The sequence below is a fragment of the Bombina bombina genome, chromosome 1 (assembly GCF_027579735.1).
Source record: "Bombina bombina isolate aBomBom1 chromosome 1, aBomBom1.pri, whole genome shotgun sequence".
Classification (NCBI taxonomy): domain Eukaryota; kingdom Metazoa; phylum Chordata; class Amphibia; order Anura; family Bombinatoridae; genus Bombina; species Bombina bombina.
The window spans coordinates 1,275,299,849-1,275,313,954 of NC_069499.1; the positions used below are offsets into that span (position 1 = coordinate 1,275,299,849).

The following is a 14,106-nucleotide window of genomic DNA, read 5'->3' on the forward strand; positions in this document are numbered from 1 at the left end:
CTCCGAATTGGAATAAATCCAAGCCTTAGAAAAAAACAAATCCAGCCACTAAGACTGCATGAAGGTGCGGTCCTCAAACCAGTTCAACTGGTGGGGGGCAGATTAAAATTATTTCAACCTATTTGGACAGTTTCTGTTCAAAATCAGTGGATTCAGAATAATGTTTCTCAGGGGTATCGAATAGGTTTCGGAATAAGACATCCCATGGAAAGATTCTTTCTTTCTCATGTTCCAACAAACCCTGTGAAGGCTCAGACCTAGAGCTTTCAAGGGTGATAGTTCCAGTTCCTCTGCAGGAACGGGGTTTGGGTTTTTATTCAAATCTATTCATTGTCTCAAAGAAAGAAGATTCATTCAGACCAATTCTGAGTCACAACTTTCAAGATGGTAACTATAAGCACTATTCTGCCTTTTGTTCAGCAAGGTCATTTTATGTCCACAATAGACTTATAGGACGCTTATCTTCACATTCCAAATCATCCAGCCCACTATCGTTTTCTGAGATTCTCTTTTCTAGACAAGCATTACCAATTTGTAGCTCTTCCGTTTGGCCTAGCGACAGCTCCGAGAATCTTTTCAAAGGTTCTCGGTGCCCTACTATCTGTAATCAGAGAGCAGGGTATTGCGGTGTTTCCTTATTTGGACGATATCTTGGTACTAGTTCAATCTTTTCAGTTAACTAGTGTGGTTTCTTCAAAAACATGGTTGGAGGTTAAATTTACAAAAGAGTTTCTTGATTCCTCAGACAAGGGGTGCCTTTTTTAGGTTTCCGGATAGATTCAGTGTCCATGACTCTTTCTCTGACAGACAAGAGACGAATTAAGTTAGTTTTAGCTTGCCTAAACCTTCAGTCTCTGTCATTCCCTTCAGTGACTATGTGCATAGAAGTTTTAGGTCTCATGACTGCAGCATCGAACGCAATCCCCTTTGCTCATTTTCATATGAGGCCTATACAGCTTTGTATGTTGCACCAATGATGCAGGGATTATACTCAGATATCACAACTGATATACTTAAATCCCAACACTCAACTCTCTATGACTTGGTGGTTAGACCATCGCCTTATTGTTCAAGGGACCTCATTTGTTCATCCTACCTGGACAGTGATCACAACAGATGCAAGTCTTTCAGGTTGGGGAGCTGTCTGGGGGTCTCTGACAGCAAAAGGGGTTTGGAAACCTCAAGAGGCGAGGTTATCAATCAATATTTTAGAACTCTGTGCTATTTTCAGGGCTCTTCAGGCGTGGACTCTATTAAAGAGAGAACTTTTACATTTGTTTTCAAACAGACATTATCACAACAGTGGCATATGTCAATCATCAAGGAGGGACTCGCAGTCCTTCAGCAATGAAGGAAGTATCTTGGATACTTTCTTGGGTGGAATCCAACTTTTGTTACATTTCTGTGATTCATATCTCAGGTGTAGACAATTGGGAAGCAAATTATCTCAGCCATCAGACTTTGCATCCAGGGGAGTGGTCTCTCTATCCAGATGTGTTTTTCATCTTGTACAGATGTGGGGTCTTCCATAAATAGATCTGATGGCCTCTAATCTAAACAAGAAGCTTCCCAGATACCTTTCCAGGTCCTGAGATCCTCAGGCGGAGATGGTGGTAGATACCTTAGCAGTTCCTTGGTTTTACCAACCTGCTTATATTTTTCTGCCTCCTGGTTCTTCTTCCAAGGGTGATCTCCAAGATCATAATTGAACAATCTCATGTTTTTCTGATAGCACCAGCATGGCCTCACAGGTTTTGGTATGCGGATCTTGTTTGGATGTGCAGTTGCCAGCCTTGGACACTTCCTTTAAGGCCAGACCTTCTGTCTCAAGGGCCGTTTTTTCCATCAGGATCTCAAATATGTACATTTGAAGGCATGGAAAAACGCTTAGTACTTAGTCATAGAGGTTTCTCTGACTCTGTGATTAGCACTATGATACAGGCTCGTAAGTCTGTTTCAAGGAAAATGTATCATCAGGTTTGGAAAACCTATATTTCATGGTGTTCCACTCATTATTCTTGGCATTCTTTCAGAATTACTAGGATTTTACAGATTCTTCAGGATGGTTTGAATAAGGGTTTGTCTGCAAATACTTTGAAAGGACAAATGTCTGCTCTTTCTGTCTTATTTCATAGAAATCTCAATTTGGTTTTGAAGATTTTACAGGCTCCTCCTTTTGAGCCTATGCATTCTCTGGATATTAAATTACTTTCTTGGAAAGTGTTATTTCTTTTGGCTATCTCTTCTGCTAGAATAGTTTCTGAATTGTCTGCTCTCTCTTGTGAGTCTCCTTATCTAATTTTTATCAAGATAAAGCTGTTTTGCGGACTTAATTTAAATTTTTGCCTAAAGTTGTAAATTCTAACAACATCAATAGGAAAATTGATGTTCCTTCTTTGTGTCCTAAGAATACTCTTGAAAGGTCTTTACATTCTTTGGATGTGGTAAGAGCTTTGAAATATTATGTTGAGGCTACTAAAGATTTCAGAAAGACTTCTAGTCTATTTGTTATTTTTTCTTGCTCCAGGAAAGGTCAGAAAGTCTCTGCTATTTCTCTGACATCTTGGTTGAAACTTTTGATTCACAAAGCTTGTTTGGAGGTGGGGCAGTCTCTGCCTCAGAGAATTACAGCTCATTCTATTAGATCATGTGCCACTTCTTGGACTTTCAAGAATGAAGCTTCAGTCGATCAAATTTGCAAAGCAGCAACTTGGTCTTCTTTGCATACTTTTACTACATTTTACCATTTTGATGTGTTTGCTTCTTTGGAAGCAGCATTTGGTAGAAAGGTTCTTCAGGCAGTTGTCTGTTTGATTCTAGTGCCTTTGATTTGAGTTTTTTGAAATTTTTAAATTAAACTTAATTATTTTTGGATTTAATTTCTCAGCGGATTTAGCTGTTATTTTATCCCTCCCTCTCTAGTGACTCATGGATTTCCACATCTTGGGTATTATATCCCATACGTCACTAGCTCATGGACTCTTGCCACTTACATGAAAGAAAACATAATTTATTTAAGAACTTACTTGATAAATTCATTTATTTCATAGTGGCAAGAGTCCATGAGACCCACCCTATTTTTTGTGGTTATGATTTTTTTGTATAAAGCACATTATTTTTTCCAGTTTCTCTTTTTGTATGCTTTTTACTCCTTTTACACCTTACTTCTTGGCTACACGTTAAACTAAGGTATGAGTGAGGTGGAAGGTGTATTTATATATAGGCATTTTGAGGTTTGGGAAACTTTGCCCCCTCCTAGTAGAAATATATATCCCATACGTCACTAGCTCATGGACTCTTGTCACTATGAAATAAATTAATTTATCAGGTAATTCTTACATGTCTTGCATTATAGAATTTAAAGGACCACTCAATGCAGTATAATTGGATAACTAACAAGTGCATAATAAAAAGACGACGCAATAACACCTACTCTGAATTTCAAATAAGCATTAGATTTTTTTTCTGACAAATGTATTTTTTCTCCCATTTTCCGGCCCCTTGTATCAGGTGACAGACTTGAGCCAATCACAGACTAGTATACGTATATACTGTGAGCTTGTGCACATGCTCAGTAGGATCTTGTTCCCCACAAAGTGTATATATTAAAAGACACTGCAAAATTTGATAATGGAAGTAAATTGGAAAGTTTCTTAAAACTGCATGCTCTTTCTGAATCATAAAAGTTTATTTTGACTTGAGTGTCCCTTTAACTGCATGCATGTCTTGTTGCCATCTAACAGTGTATTCTCGGCATTCATATCCAGCAGATCCAAACTGAATGCCTCTTTTCCAGACATATCTAAGGGAACAAATTGTCTTGGTATAGTCTCTGCCTTCACAGAAGATGCTGACATCAAGAACTCTTCTTATAGGCTTAGGGCTTGCTCTATAACTTACACTGCTGAGTAATCTCCAGTCCTATGTGACAAACTGATTGTGTAGATTGTGAGGATTCCTAAACTTCAAAGGAAGGAACCTGTAGTTAAATATTTCTAACTATTCCTTCTAACTAGCATCATTCTAGATTTACTTACTCAACAGTTTTCTCTTGTGCGAATAGTTCAGTGTTTTAATCGCCGCTGGTCCCTCAGTTAGAAGGAAGCTTTCATGCAAAGTCAAGCATTTTAGTGCCTTCTTACTGCCATGAATTTTTCATAATAGTTTTTCAGTTTCTTATAGGGGTTTAGACTCCGATTCCTACATGGGGTGTTATTTTTTTTTGTGACTCTGCTTCTTCCTCATTCCTTCATTTTATTAGTAGGAAATAAAAGCATAAAGGCTGTAAATTCATATGTCATAGGGGTTAATTGCCTAAAACAATTCTTCTTTATTAGGATCTCAGAGAGGTTATTCATCTTAATACTGTAATTTATATGTATGACCTGGTGATTCTCATTTGTAGTGTCAGGTCTTATTTCTGAAGAATCGTCCTAACCTGGTCAATTGTTTCTCTTCCCAAGTATAATAGTGCTTAATGCTCACACACTGGGACTCTGCTTAAAGAATGTATCATGCAAGGTTATGGGATATAAACATTCTTATATTGGAATAAAGAGCAAGCCTTTTGGGTAGGGTTACCCCCTTTAGTTCAGGCCAAACCTGAACACCATGCCCAGCACATTCTATGTATAATAGCACATAAACACAAGCTCGCACATAGATGATCACTCTCTATCGCTCACACACATGCTCACACTCACGCAGACTAATATACACTCACAAACACTCACACACATTCTCACACACTCACTCACAGACACTCTCACACACTAATACACACACATTCTCACATGCTAACTCACTCTGAAACACACACACACGAACGTGCACACTCACACGCAAACGGGCACACTCTTGTATACTCTCTTGCCCACACAAAGACACACACACAGACACTAACGTTCTCATACACACACACTCTCACACACACACTCTCACACATTCTCTCGCAAACTCACAGACACTGATAAACACTCTCTCAAACACAAACGTACATACACAGACACCCCCCTCCCCCATACTCTCACACCAAGACACATATGCAAGAGTGAAATAACTGTAGGCATTTGCAGGATGTTGCAAATGCACAATCTCAACTTTTTTGACTGTGGCTGTTTAACACCATACCCGGACATTTGCATGTCCGTGTCTGACTCAGCTTCAAACCTTGACGCACAAATGGAAACTTAACTGGTCATTCCTGGACAGATGGCAACTCTAATCTTAGGACAAGTACCTCTTCTCGCAAACTTTCTTTTTCCTAGGAACTACTCAAGTGTTTGTATAAATTCCAGAACTTAAAGGGCCATGATACCCAAATGTTGAAACACTTGAAAGTGATGCAGCATAGCTGTAAAAAGCTGACTAGAAAATATCACCTGAACATCTCTATGTAAAAAAGGAAAGATATTTTACCTCAAAATGTCCTAAGTATTCACACCCCATTATAAAGAGCTTTAAGCAGCAAATCAGTATGCCTGTCCTGGGACCTGGAAGGGGGCATGCCTCACGCACTCTCATGTTATTTCCCTATTCAGTTTAAGGAAGTTTACTATTAAATCTCATGAGTTTACAGTTAAAGAGTTCATGACCTCAGCACTATTGATGCTGATAGGCTGCTGTTCATTTATTTCTTTTTTTATTTTTTACCTGCAGCTGAAGTATAAATCTTTACACAGGACTTACTCTGGTTAGCTGAGGAAATTGTGAGGCAACATATCTTCCTTTTTTACATAGAGATTCTCAGGTGATATTTTCCTGTCAGCTTTTTACAGATATACTGCATCAGTTTCAAGTGATTTAGCATATGAGTATTATGTCCCTTTAAAAGAACGAGTCATAAGATATATTCAACTATCTGTCCATTCCTGTTCATTCTCCTAGTCTGAGACAGATGTGGTAAACTTGGTTCCATCCATACCCAAGAAAACAAACATTCTAAGTGTTACAGAACATACTTTTGTTAAGAAACTTCTTTTCAGCATATAAAGGACATTTTAACCCCTTAATGACCACAGCACTTTTCCATTTTCTGTCCGTTTGGGACCAAGGCTATTTTTACATTTTTGTGGTGTTTGTGTTTAGCTGTAATTTTCCTGTTACTCATTTACTGTACCCACACATATTATATACCGTTTTTCTCGCCATTAAATGGACTTTCTAAAGATACCATTATTTTCATCATATCTTATAATTTACTATAAAAAAAATTATAAAATATGAGGAAAAAATTGAAAAAAACACACTTTTTCTAACTTTGACCCCCAAAATCTGTTACACATCTACAACCACCAAAAAACACCCATGCTAAATAGTTTCTAAATTTTGTCCTGAGTTTAGAAATACCCAATGTTTACATCTTCTTTGCTTTTTTTGTAAGTTATAGGGCCATAAATACAAGTTGCACTTTGCTATTTCCAAACCATTATTTTTCAAAATTAGCGCTAGTTACATTAGAACACTAATATCTTTCAGGAATCTCTGAATATCCATTGACATGTATATAATTTTTTTTAGTAGACATCCCAAAGTATTGATCTAGGCCCATTTTGGTATATTTCATGCCACCATTTCACCGCCAAATGCGATTAAATACAAAAAATCGTTCACTTTTTTACAAATTTTTTCACAAACTTTTGGTTTCTCACTGAAATTATTTACAAACAGCTTGTGCAATTATGGCTTAAATGGTTGTAAATTCTTCTCTGGGATCCCCTTTGTTCAGAAATAGCAGACATATATGGCTTTGGCGTTGCTTTTTAGTAATTAGAAGGCTGCTAAATGCCACTGCGCACTACACGTATATTATGCCCAGCAGTGAAGGGGTTAATTATGGAGCATGTAGGGAGCTTCTAGGGTTAATTTTAGATTTAGTGTAGTGTAGTAGACAACCCCAAGTATTGATCTAGGCCCATTTTGGTATATTTCATGCCACCATTTCACCGCCAAACGCGATCAAATTAAAAAAAACATTAAATTTTTCACAATTTTAGGTTTCTCACTGAAATCATTTACAAACAGCTTGTGCAATTATGGCACAAATGGTTGTAAATGCTTCTCTGGGATCCCCTTTGTTCAGAAATAGCAGACATATATGGCTTTGGCGTTGCTTTTTGGTAATTAGAAGGCCGCCAAATGCCGCTGCATTTCACACGTGTATTATGGCTAGCAGTGAAGGGGTTAATTATGTAGCTTGTAGGGAGCTTGCAGGGTTAATTTTAGCTTTAGTGTAGAGCTCAGCCTCCCACCTGAAACATGAGACCCCCTGATCTCTCCCAAACAGCTCTCTTCCCTCCCCCACCCCCCAATTGTCCCCGCCATCTTAAGTACTGGCAGAAACTCTGCCAGTACTAAAATAAAAGCTATATTTGGGGGGTTTTTTAAAAAAAAAATTAGCATATTTACATATGCTGCTGTGTAGGATCCCCCCTTAGCCCCCAGCCTTACTGATCCCCCACCAAAGAGCTCTCTAACCCTCCCCCTCTGCCTTAATGGGCGCCATCTTGGGTACTGGCAGCTGTCTGCCAGTACCCAGTTTAGTGAATAATGTGCCTTTTTTTTTAAATAAAAACCCTTTTCTGCAGTGTAGCTTCCCCCCCCCCAAGATCAACCCCCCACCCCTTCCACATCTTTTAGCTGTTATTTACAGCTTTCAAAAAAGTTAATTCAAGTACTTTTTTCTGTAGTGTAGCGGTTCCCTCCCGCTCCCGCCCCGTGCACGCGCCCGCCCGCCGCCCCCCCCGTGCACGCGCGCGCTCCCGTGCGCGCTCCCGCCCCTCCCGCCCCCGATCCCGCCCCCCTCCACTCCACTGGGCACATCGATGGCCGCCCACCCGCCTCCCAGACTTGCTCCCACCCACCAACGATACCGGCCACCGATGTCCGGTGCAGAGAGGGCCACAGAGTGGCTCTCTCTGCATCGGATGGCCAAGGGGGGTTATTGCAGGATGCCTCCATATCGAGGCATCACTGCAATAACCGGAAAGCAGCTGGAAGCGAGCAGGATCGCTTCCAGCTGCTTTCCACACCGAGGACGTGCAGGGTACGTTCTCAGGCATTAACTGCCTTTTTTTTGAGGACGTACCCTGCACGTCCTCGGTCGTTAAGGGGTTAAATAAAGTTTAGATATGAAGCCAAAACATTTTATTTTGTGATTCAGACAGAGCATACAATTTAAAAAAGTTTCCAATTGACTTCAATTATCAAATTTGCTTCATTCCCTCTTTATTATATGGATAACATCCTTGCAAAACTACCGCCATATATTGCTGTAAACATGAGCATGGTCCTGAGTTTACCTACCAGATTTTCAACAAAAGATTCCCCAAGAGAACAAAGAAAGTTTCTTTATAGAAGTCAATTAGAAAGTTGTTAACTACTTGCTCTATCTGAATCATGAAAGAACAATTTTAATATCCCTTAGTTATGTATAATAAAATAAACTTTGCAGTATACAGTCATTATTTATTTATTTAGTATCTTGTATTGTAATTTGACCCCTTTGCGGTGGCTGCCCCTGCTCGTCTGCGGTTGGAAGGGCTTCCAGAGGCTGTAGGAGGCAGTGATTCATGCAGAAACGGCATAGTCTCAACAGCCTTTGAAGCCCTTGCAGCTGACAACATGAAGAGTATGTCGGTTGTCGTAAATGGGTTAAAGGGACATGAAACCCAGTTTTTTTGTTCTTTCATGATTTAGATAGAGCATGTGATTTTAAACAACTTTCCAATTTACTTCTATTATATAATTGGTTTTGTTCTCTTAGTATCCCTTGTTGAAAAGGATACCTAAGTAGGCTCAGGAGCTGCTGATTGGTGGCTGCACATATATGACTTATGTTATTGGCTCATCCAATGCATTTAGCTTGCTCTCAGTGGTGCATTGCTGCTGCTTCAACAAAGGATACTAAGAGAATGAAGTAAATAGGATAGCTGTTTAAAATTCTATTCTCTATCTGAAATTGTGGGCTGTCCCTTTAAACTTGAAAATTGTGTTTTCCAGTTGTGAGAATTAAAATGCACAACACAGATTTCACACCTTTAATTGGCCTAAGCTAAGGTGAAAAGATGGTACTTGTTGATATATTCAGAAAATGTAAATATCTTTTTCTCTTGTAAGGTGTATCCAGTCCACGGATCATCCATTACTTGTGGGATATTCTCCTTCCCAACAGGAAGTTGCAAGAGGATCACCCACAGCAGAGCTGCTATATAGCTCCTCCCCTAACTGCCATATCCAGTCATTCTCTTGCAACCCTCAACATAGCTGGAGGTAGTAAGAGGAAAGTGGTGTAATATAGTTAGTTTTTTCTTCAATCAAAAGTTTGTTTTTAAATGGTACCGGAGTTGTACTATTTTATCTCAGGCAGCATTTAGAAGAAGAATCTGCCTGCGTTTTTCTATGATCTTAGCAGAAGTAACTAAGATCCACTGCTGTTCTCACATATGTCTGAGGAGTGAGGTAACTTCAGAGGGAGAATGGCGTGCAGGGTATCCTGCAATAAGGTATGTGCAGTTTTAAGTTTTTCTAGGGGCTAGAAAATGCTGCTGGTACCTGATTAATGTAAGTTAAGCCTAAATACAGTGATTTAATAATGACTAGTATCAGGCTTGCTATCAGAGGTATATACTCTGATTAATGTGCAATATAAAAAGTTTGCTGGCATGTTTAATCGTTTTTATATATGCTTTGGTGAAAAAACTTATTGGGGCCTAGTTTTTTCCACATGGCTGGCTTGATTTTTGCCTAGAAACAGTTTCCTGAGGCTTTCCACTGTTGTAATATGAGTGGGAGGGGCCTATTTTAGCGCTTGTTTGCGCAGTTAAAATTACAGACAGAGACATTCAGCTTCCCTCAGCAGTCCCCTGCATGCTATAGGACATCTCTGAAGGGCTCAAAAGGCTTCAAAAGTCGTGTATTGAGGAAGGTAAAGCCACAGTGGAGCTGTGGCAGTTGTTGTGACTGTTTAAAAACGTTTGTTAATCCGTTTTTTGTAGTAAGGGGTTAATCATCCATTTGCAAGTGGGTGCAATGCTCTGCTAACTTGTTACATACACTGTAAAAATTTCGTTAGTTTAACTGCCTTTTTTCACTGTTATTTCAAATGTTAGCAAAATTTGTTTCTCTTAAAGGCACAGTAATGTTTTTTTTATTTTTTATATTGCTTGTTAACTTGTTTTAAAGTGTTTTCCAAGCTTGCTAGTCTCATTGCTAGTCTGTATAAACATGTCTGACATAGAGGAAACTCCTTGTTCATTATGTTTAAAAGCCATGGTGGAACCCCATAGGAGAATGTGTACTAAATGTATTGATTTCACTTTAAACAATAAAGATCAGCTGTTATTTTTAAAAGAATTATCACCAGAGGATTCTGACGAGGGGGAAGTTATGCCGACTAACTCTCCCCACGTGTTGGATCCTTTGACTCCCGCTCTAGGGACTCACGCTAAAATGGCGCCAAGTACATCAAAGACGCCCATAGCGATTACTTTGCAGGACATGGCGGCAATCATGGATAATACCCTGTCAGCGGTATTAGCCAGACTGCCTGAATTTAGAGGAAAGCGCGATAGCTCTGGGGTTAGACGTAATACAGAGCGCGCAGATGCTTTAAGGCCCATGTCTGATACTGCGTCACAATATGCAGAAGCTGAGGAAGGAGAGCTTCAGTCTGTGGGTGACATTTCTGATTCGGGGAAACCTGATTCAGATATTTCTACTTTTAAATTTAAGCTTGAGAACCTCCGTGCATTACTTGGGGAGGTATTAGCTGCTCTGAATGACTGTGACACAATTGCAGTGCCAGAGAAATTGTGTAGACTGGATAAATACTATGCAGTGCCGGTGTGTACTGATGTTTTTCCAATACCTAAAAGGTTTACAGAAATTATTAATAAGGAGTGGGATAGACCCGGTGTGCCGTTTTCCCCCCCCCTCCTATTTTTAGAAAAATGTTTCCAATAGACGCCACCACACGAGACTTATGGCAGACGGTCCTTAAGGTGGAGGGAGCAGTTTCTACTTTAGCAAAGCGTACCACTATCCCTGTTGAGGACAGTTGTGCTTTTTCAGATCCAATGGATAAAAAATTAGAAGGTTACCTTAAGAAAATGTTTATTCAACAAGGTTTTATCCTGCAGCCCCTTGCATGCATTGCGCCTGTCACTGCTGCTGCGGCGTTCTGGTTTGAGTCTCTGGAAGAGGCCTTTCAGACAGCTACTCCATTGACTGAAATACTTGACAAGCTTAGAACACTTAAGCTAGCTAATTCTTTTGTTTCTGATGCCATTGTTCATTTGACTAAACTAACGGCTAAGAATTCTGGATTCGCCATCCAGGCGCGTAGGGCGCTATGGCTTAAATCTTGGTCAGCTGACGTGACTTCAAAGTCTAAATTACTTAACATTCCCTTCAAGGGGCAGACCCTATTCGGGCCTGGTTTGAAGGAAATTATTGCTGACATTTCTGGAGGTAAGGGTCATACCCTTCCTCAAGACAGGGCCAAATCAAAGGCCAAACAGTCTAATTTTCGTGCCTTTCGAAACTTCAAGGCAGGTACAGCATCAACTTCCTCTGGTACAAAACAAGAGGGAACTTTTGCTCAATCCAAGCCGGGCTGGAAACCTAACCAGTCCTGGAACAAGGGCAAGCAGGCCAGAAAGCCTGCTGCTGCCTCTAAGACAGTATGAAGGAACGGCCCCCTATCCGGTAACGGATCTAGTAGGGGGCAGACTTTCTCTCTTCGCCCAGGCGTGGGCAAGAGATGTTCAGGATCCCTGGGCATTGGAGATCATGTCTCAGGGATATCTTCTGGACTTCAAAGCTTCCCCTCCTCAAGGGAGATTTCACCTTTCGAGATTATCTGTAAACCAGATAAAGAAAGAGGCATTCTTACGCTGTGTGCAAGACCTCCTAGTTATGGGGGTGATCTGTCCAGTTCCACAGTTGGGACAGGGTTTTTATTCAAATCTGTTTGTGGTTCCCAAAAAAGAGGGAGCCTTCAGACCCATTTTAAATCTAAGATCTTAAACAAATTCCTCAGAGTTCCATCGTTCAAAATGGAAACTATTCGGACCATCCTACCTATGATCCAGGAGGGTCAGTACATGACCACAGTGGATTTGAAGGATGCTTACCTTCACATACCGATTCACAAAGATCATCATCGGTTTCTAAGATTTGCCTTTCTGGACAGGCATTACCAATTTGTGGCTCTTCCCTTCGGGTTAGCTACAGCTCCAAGAATCTTTACAAAGGTTCTGGGATCGCTTCTGGCGGTCCTAAGACCACGAGGTATATCAGTGGCCCCTTATCTGTACGACATCCTGATACAGGCGTCAAGCTTTCAGATTGCCAAGTCACATACGGACATAGTTCTGGCATTTCTCAGGTCACATGGGTGGAAGGTGAACGAGGAAAAGAGTTCTCTATCCCCACTCACAAGAGTCTTCTTCCTAGGGACTCTGATAGGTTCTGTAAAAATGAAGATTTACCCGACAGAATCCAGGTTATCAAAGCTTCTAAAATCTTGCCGTGTTCTTCATTCTATTCCGCGCCCTTCGGTGGCTCAGTGTATGGAAGTAATCGGCTTGATGGTGGCGGCGATGGACATAGTGCCTTTTGCGCGTCTACATCTCAGACCACTGCAACTATGCATGCTCAGTCAGTGGAATGGGGATTACACAGATTTGTCCCCTCTGCTAAATCTGGATCAAGAGACCAGAGATTCTCTTCTCTGGTGGCTATCTCGGGTCCATCTGTCTCTGAGACTGACTGCATGGAGATTGAACGCTTGATTTTATCAAAGCGTGGCTTCTCAGAGTCAGTCATTGATACCCTTATACAGGCACGAAAGCCTGTCACCAGGAAAATCTACCATAAGATATGGTGTAAATACCTTTATTGGTGTGAATCCAAGAATTACTCATGGAGTAAGGTTAGGATTCCTAGGATATTGTCCTTTCTCCAAGAGGGTTTGGAAAAAGGATTATCAGCTAGTTCTTTAAAGGGACAGATTTCTGCTCTGTCTTTTCTTTTGCACAAGCGTCTGGCAGAAGTTCCAGACGTTCAAGCTTTTTGTCAGGCTTTGGTTAGAATTAAGCCTGTGTTTAAACCTGTTGCTCCCCCACGGAGCTTAAACTTGGTTCTTAAAGTTCTTCAAGGGGTTCCATTTGAACCCCTTCATTCCATTGATATCAAACTTTTATCTGGGAAAGTTCTGTTTTTGATGGCTATCTCCTCGGCTCGGAGAGTCTCTGAGTTATCTACTTTACAATGTGATTCTCCTTATCTGATTTTCCATTCAGATAAAGTAGTTTTGCGTACAAAACCTGGGTTTTTACCTAAGGTAGTTTCTAACAAGAATATCAATCAAGAGATTGTTCCATCATTGTGTCCTAATCCTTCTTCAAGGAAGGAACGTCTTTTACATAATCTGGACGTGGTCCGTGCTTTAAAGTTTTACTTACAAGCTACAAAAGATTTTCACCAAACATCTACACTGTTTGTTGTTTACTCTGGACAGAGGAGAGGTCAAAAAGCTTCGGCAACCTCTCTTTCTTTTTGGCTTCGGAGCGTAATACGCTTAGCCTATGAGACTGCTGGACAGCAGCCCTCTGAAAGGATTGCAGCTCATTCTACTAGAGCTGTGGCTTCCACCTGGGCCTTTAGAAATGAGGCTTCTGTTGAACAGATTTGCAAGGTGGCGACTTGGTCTTCGCTTCATACCTTTTCAAAATTTTACAAATTTGATACTTTTGCTATTTTTGGTAGAAAGGTTCTACAGGCAGTGGTTCCTTCCATTTAAGCCTGCCTTGTCCCTCCCTTCATCCGTGAACTTTAGCTTTGGTATTGGTATCCCACAAGTAATGGATGATCCGTAGACTGGATACACCTTACAAGAGAAAACATAATTTATGCTTACCTGATACATTTATTTCTCTTGTGGTGTATCCAGTCCACGGCCCGCCCTGTCTTTTTAAGGCAGGTCTAAATTTTAATTTAAACTACAGTCACCACTGCACCCTATGGTTTCTCCTTTCTCGGCTTGTTTCGGTCGAATGACTGGATATGGCAGTTAGGGGAGGAGCTATATAGCAGCTCTGCTGT

The 14,106-nt window shown here is 40.5% G+C and overlaps 1 protein-coding gene across 1 annotated transcript in view; it reads left to right on the forward strand.

Annotated features, from left to right (window-relative positions):
- The window catches only part of ZC3H18 (zinc finger CCCH-type containing 18), a 589,339-nt gene that overhangs the window by 546,769 nt on the left and 28,464 nt on the right, over window positions 1-14,106 (forward strand). The gene's annotated exons all lie outside the window — the stretch shown is intronic.